Below are 7021 nucleotides of genomic sequence, written 5' to 3'. Positions count from 1 at the left end.
CAGAGAGCCCACAGTGATGAGAAGAGGTAAGCCCGGGACTCCATTCTAGGGATTGATGGGGGTCTCAGCGGTGAGATCCACATGATCAGACTTTTATCACCTATCCTATGACACAGCCTGGCGGTGATGCATGCACACTACTGCTGCATTCATTTTAATGGCACTGCTGGAGATAGCCGAGTTCAAGCACTTAAAAGTCTGAACTCCAGGCGGATCCATCACTTGTTCCTGAAGAGTTCATCTCACAGGAGATCAGACGGTAACGGTGTTTGAGCTTTACGTTGTACAGCCATTAGCTTAGTCACATGGGACTGGGCTGGCCCGTTAAGGTTGTCTTCCATCTGTAGATATTTCATTACTATACTGACAAGCCTGTAATAAAGCTGCTATGTACAGCATGTATCAATCTTGTTACATTGTGTCCAGGATATTACTAGTGCTGCGTATTACTGTGAGATGACAAGTACCGAGGGGTCCTCTAAGGCCGCATTCAGACGTCCGTGTGTGAACTGTGCCCAAGATTGTTGGATACAACTTGCATCAGACAGCACACGGGCCCACATCCATCTGCCGTCCGATACCAGCGGCCAGTGGACATTTCATGTTCGAGTCGTGTCCGTAATCCGCACCAGAATAGGACATGCCGTGATTTGTTTACACCATTGGTGCGTGTGAAAACTTGCACATGTGAATAGCCTTATAGGTGATAATGGGTGTACTGTATTTCACGGGAAATTCACCCATGGTGGCTTTACACTGGACAACCACAAAATGTAATTGACAGTTCTGTGTAAACAACCGGGAGACGAGCAACAATTTGTTCACTAGTTACTAGCTGGTTTGTTTCAGCTCACCTAAAAATAGTTGCTGGTTGATTACCTCCTTTACTTTCTATGACGGACAGTTATCACGGAGGTTCAGTGATGGTATGGAGGGGGATCGGGGTCGTTCCTGCTCCATACAATATGAGGGTGACGGCTGTTTCTTACAGCCGAAATCCGTCCGCAACAGCTCCGATCAGCAGCGTGGCTGATCAGAGATGTTTACACTTCTGACAGCATCATTCAAATGCCAGCTCGATCGCGGGTTGCCGTGAGGTAGATTTTTTTTCCAGTTTCTCTCTTCCAAAAACAAAGCAGAGAGACAGAAACCCTGAACTGCGCCCTAACGCAGCCTAAGCGCTAATTCACATGGGAGTTATTTTGACGCTAAGTAGGTGCATCCAAAAATTGCGACCAAAAGAATCAATGGTTTCCTATAGATTCTTTCAGACGCACAATTTTTTGACACGCCCAAGCTTGGACCGCACATAAGCTCGTTATTTCAACGCCCAAAATTTCTTGTGCGTAAAAAGATAGGTGTTGTTCTATCTTTGGACTGCAAAGCACTGGAGGCTGTATAGACTCCTATGGGAGTCTATGGGAGCCATCTGGGAAAGGGAGGTGGAGGGAGTTGAGCAGCGGCGAGCACTGCTAAACAATGACAGGTGCCTCTAGTGAGGCATTTAAAAGTGATTAAAGTAGTTCTGCTGACTGAGGGATTTTAGGGCTGCGGCGTTATTTCACTGCAGCCAGCCATTGAATGGACAGAATAATAGTGAATAATATCCACAACTTGGTCGCAGCTTTGCTTTGTTCATGTGATTTTATGCTGGTTTTTTAGCGCGGCTAACTGAGCATCAAAATTACGCCCGTGTGAAAGAGGCCTAACTCTGCTGAATGATAAATCTGGTGCATCTTTAGACTTTTTAGTATAACTTTATATTACCTGTTACTTGGCTTAGCTTACATCAAAAATTATGTCACAATTTTGCCCACAATGGGGCAGATTTCCTATTAGAAATACACCAGTTTTTGGCACAGCTTGCACCAGAAAACTGTCTTACATGGTTTGCACCACATTATTCATGTGTTTTTAGAACACTTCAACTTATCCAACAAAGAGGTTGTTGCCTAGATGCGTCTTTGTGCACCAAAAATTGCCGCACTTTTTTGCAGAAATTAAGCCGACTAATATGTGTTACTAAGTTAGATTAGATAGTCTAAAAATGATATTTAATCTTCAGCAAAATTACTGAAAAACTGCCGCATGTTATTACTGTCTATTTAACACGGAAGATAATTGTTCAGATTATCACTGGATCACAGGAACCTGAATGATAATCATTTCTTGCACTCCCAGTGGAGGGCAAGAAAGGGGCAGTAAATGATGCCATTGTGGCGCTGTGACCAGTTGTCTCCTGTTATGTGGCTTCTGCCATCTCTTCATGCTGAAAGAGGCTCTGCAAGTAAGAAAGGTTGGGAACCTCCGCTCTACATAATTGCGGCCACCTCTGCCGGCAGCTGATCTGCTGCGTCTGAACCTGCCGCTGCCCGATGTCATCAGTCTGCCCCGCTGATAATACAACGCTGCAGGCCACTAGACTCCTGCAGGGTGAAGCAAGGAGCAGCGCTAAAAGCGACCGGACCGCAACATATTTCTATACCTATTGAGACTAATTCATATCTCTATCAGCCGGTACGTGTCGGGAGAAAGTAGCTGTTCTCCGCTCTGGTAACACATGGGGACAGTAGAGGGCTCATTTCTTCCAAGCTTCCACTTCTGATACGTGCATAACTCCCAGTGATAGATATCTTCCTTAAGGCTGGGTTCAAACAGGGCGGACTTGCCACAGAAATTCCGTCCGCAATTTCGCCACGGCAAATCCGCCTGCGGCCGCTAATCCTGGGGTAAGCGGATTTCCCCGTTCGCAGCATGTCAATTTTTTTTCTTCTTCTGCTGCGGCCGCGCTGTGGGCGCCGGCCGCAGCGGGAGAGCAAGCGGCCAGGCCGCTTCAAAACCCGCGGCTAAGTGCCGCGGGTTTTGAAGCAGCACTTTTCCCGGCGGAAATCTCGTGGTTTTTCACTGCGGTCAAACCGCGAGATTTCTGCCGGGAATCCGGCATGTGAGAACCCAGCCTTACAGTTCTACATATCATTGACTAGAGGTATAAATGGGAGGTTCTTGGTGCACATTTCATTCAAATTGTGCGAGCCCATCTGCCCCGTCACGACATCCTCATTCAGATGGGTCCCTATACTTGAACTACACGTGTATAAGAGGAGATAGATGTAGCATGCGTCACTTTTACTTGTGGCTCGTGTCACCATCTGGCAGAGCACAGAATCACATTGTCAGCTATAAAGCATCTACAGAACAGTTACGACACAGGCCGCATTATATCTATACATCTCTATGTGGATTAAGCCTACATTATATCCATTATTCCAGTAGGAACCTTGATATAGCCAGCATCATACAATAACCTCTATAGATGGATCATACAAGTAATAGTGCTGTGAGCGACCATACAGGCAAACGTAACATCACACTGCAAGCATTAAAGGGGTTTCACAGAAAAGAAAAAGCTGCTAAATAACCCATCACTAGATCGGCTCTAACCTCTTCTATTATCCTCATCATACAAACACTGTGCGCACCCTACAGGCAGATCCAGGGATCAGCACTCAGGGACTACGGGGTAACAGTGAGGCTAGTAGAAGAAGGTCGGAGCACATGTAGTGCTATAGAACTATAAATGCTACTCACATATAACCAGAGAATTCCTATAAAGCCAACCAACTACACTGGAGGTCTGTTGTTCTACAAGTGCAGTGTTAGTGTAGGGGCCCATCGGAATAAGGGGCCCCGGAGGGCAGATGGCAGGAGAAGTGCTATCTACAAAGTGGGCTCTGTTATTTAGAGACACTACTGAGCGCAATTGGAATGCTTCAGCCATTGCAGCGTATCCTGTATTCTGCTTCTTCTGTATGGTCAGTCACATCAGGTCAAACATTATATCGGTATTATTGCATCTTGTCACCACCATGAAGTAGGGGTGGAGACAAGATTGTGGCTGTTTGACAGGCCGGTGACGTCCTCTCGTCCTGATTGGCTGCAGGGCTGGCTCTCCTTCATTGGCCTCACAGGTCCTGGCAATGAGGTCTCCTGTAGTGAGTGTTCCGATGCCATCTCCCCTGCTGCTCTGAGCGTTGCCGGCGATGCCCTGAAGCACCGCTGCTGTCACGGTGGGCGGCCATCTCTACTTACCATGTCCCTTTTGTGGCCCCGCTCTCAGTGTCCCCTGGGTCTCTACTGTGGCATCTGGCGTCCCCTTTACTGGACGCATTTTAAGTGTCCCTGCCGGCTGTAGTCTGAAAGCTCGTGGCCCGCTTTTGCCCATCCAGCTCCTCATGCTGTGGGGGAGAAGGCAGCTGACAGACACGGTGCTCTGCAGATGGGAGGCTGGGAGCGGCGGCAGAGACGCCGCAGGACACCGGTGAATGTATTAGTGCCGCACACAGTGTTCTGACACCCCAGGAGGAAGAGCGCGGCAAGACTGGGTGGGGTGGCTGAGGCAGCAACAGACAGTGAGGGGGCAATTGACGGCCGACATGCAGTTTGCAGCTGCCAGTGGCTGCAAAAAGCTGGGAGGACGGACCACTCACGGAGCGCAGGGGCAGCTGTAGCGTCAGTAGTGATTTTTCCCTGGGCTGGAGGGGTTAGTTTACCACTTAGCCTTACATTTATAGCAGTAAATGCTTCTACATTTACAGCATAATGTAAGCCTAACTGCTAAACTAATTCCGTACCCTAAACCCTCCAGCCCAGGAAAAAATCACTACCAACACTGCAGCTAGGACCTTACTGCATTCACCCAATCAGGAGCTAGGGGTGTGACAGGGGCGTTCCTGCATGCAAGCCCTGTCAACCCCCTAGCTTCCTGGTGGTGACAAGATACAATAATACCCATTATATCTACCTCTCTGTAGGTTCCCTGTCCTCGCTCCCCAGCTTCATAGTCTCCAGATAGTAAAGATCATGGCATTTAACCTGAAGACCAATCAACACATTAACTCTTCTCTTACTTTGAGCTATGTTATCTTACCTTATTAAACTATACTTTATGGCCGATTTACACATAACGATTGTCGCTAGAAATTTGTTCAAACGAACGAAAGTGAATGATAATCGTTATGTCTGAACGCCAAGCCATTGTGCACTTTTCTTTGTCGCTCAGCTTCAGCCTGTATAAAAATCATCGCTAGTTCGCTCACTCCTCGTTATGTCTAAGCACTCGCCGCTCATAGAAATGTGAAACGCTGAGCGAGAAGTGAGCGATTCTCAGTGATGATCTGCCTGTCTAAATATTCTGCATGTATCATACAAAAGCAAGTTAAGCAGCAGCACTCCAAGTAACCCAGCTGCATACGCTGGGAGGAACACGCTAACCGGGCTCAAAAATGCACGGTCACAGCAGGATGTGGACCCTTCATCCAAATAACAGCAAAACAGAGCCTTTACAGTGTTGGAGCAGCAAAGGGGGTGCAGGTACAGAACTTCTCAGAGAGTAGTTTCCTTAATCAAGACATCCTTCTTGATTTTCTTCCATAAAAGACAATGTTTCGACTGTTGGTGGTCTTTGTCAAGTCAATGACACATACAAAACACACACATCTTAAATAACAATAGTGCGCTGAAACCCTCACCATTCATCATCAACCTTAAAACACACCCTCTCACTGCCCAATCTCACACGGGCACCGGAATTGTTAGCAGCTGAGAGCACTGATTATACCTGAGCAACATCGCTTGGTCACTACATGTGCGCCATTCCCCTCTCACAAGATCATTGGATTGTGTCCTCCGTAACACTGTGCTGAGCAACAGGATGTGGACAAGCAGGCAGGGGAGCACACACCAAAGACTCCGGGGACTGCAGTATTAGCCATAGCACTCAGTCCACATGCACCTGACGTCACAGTGTAGGACCAAGATGGTGGCCTCAATACTGTTACCAAGGAGTAGGCCACAAACAAGTTCACAGTGTGCCAGAGAGTCTTCCTGGCACAGCTCAGGACCCTCAGCTCTAGAGGAGGTTCTTCTGCGTCCAGACTTTGCGGGCCACATAAAACGACATGGCAGGCAGCATTCAGCTTGCGGACCTTGAGTTTGACACGTGCTCTACAGCATAGACATGTTCTGTATCTTTCATGGTGATACTGGTGTGAGAGAGAACATAGTGTTCCCCACTTCACCTTCTAACCTTCTTGACACACACAAAAGAATAGGACAATCAGAAGACTACAAGGCCTGAAGAAGAACGCTGCGCTTGACCTTCACTCATGGCTGATTAATGATTGTTTTAGAAATGTACTCTGCTTAGCCAATAGTAGTTTTTTATTTGATCTTCTATACATATACTTAACAATGTAAGCCTTAACTAAGCTCAGGAATATCAACCAATAGGTGACTAGAGAGGAGTCTTTCCCTGACGTCACTGCACATGCTAAGTATTAGGCTGGGTTCTCACAGGGCGGATTCTCGGCGGAAATCTCGTGGTTTGGCCGCAGCAAAAAAAACGTAAGATTTCCGCCGGGAGAACCGGCGCTGCAAAACCTGTGGCGGCTTTGAAGCGGCCTGGCTGCTCGCTCTTCCGCTGCGGCCGGCGCTCCCATAGAGGAGAGCGCGGCCGCAGTGGAAAAAAAAAAAGAACATGCTGTGGTCGGCAAATTCGCGCCGCAGCAGCGGCTTCTGCCGACTTAGCCGCAGCGGATTTGCCGTCCCGTGTGGACGAGATTTCTGAGAAATCTCGTCCACATGGCTGGCTAATCCCAGGACTAGCGGCCGCATGCGGATTTGCCGCGGCGAAATTCCGCACGAAATTTCCGTGGCAAATCCGCCCCGTGTGAACCCAGCCTTAGTAACCAATTATAGAGAACTGCAACAAGTTCTACATATGTATGCCACGTGTTCTCTAGCCTTGTTTTCAATGTATGTGTCTAAAAGGACTATAAATATTTTGGCTTGTTAACAGATAAATAGAATCATTCCCGATTTACACAAACGCTGTGTGACCTGTGATTCTCCGAGCAGCTCGTACTTGAGGCCTAATGTCCACGGGCGGATTTTAATTTGGGAGATCCAAAGATCTAGAAGCCCATAGGGATGTGTTAGCAACCGCAGGGTAAATTAATGCTTG

Source organism: Eleutherodactylus coqui, chromosome 6 (assembly GCF_035609145.1).
Source record: "Eleutherodactylus coqui strain aEleCoq1 chromosome 6, aEleCoq1.hap1, whole genome shotgun sequence".
NCBI lineage: Eukaryota > Metazoa > Chordata > Amphibia > Anura > Eleutherodactylidae > Eleutherodactylus > Eleutherodactylus coqui.
The sequence above is the reverse complement of the archived record's forward strand: the minus strand, read 5'-3'. Positions refer to the sequence as shown.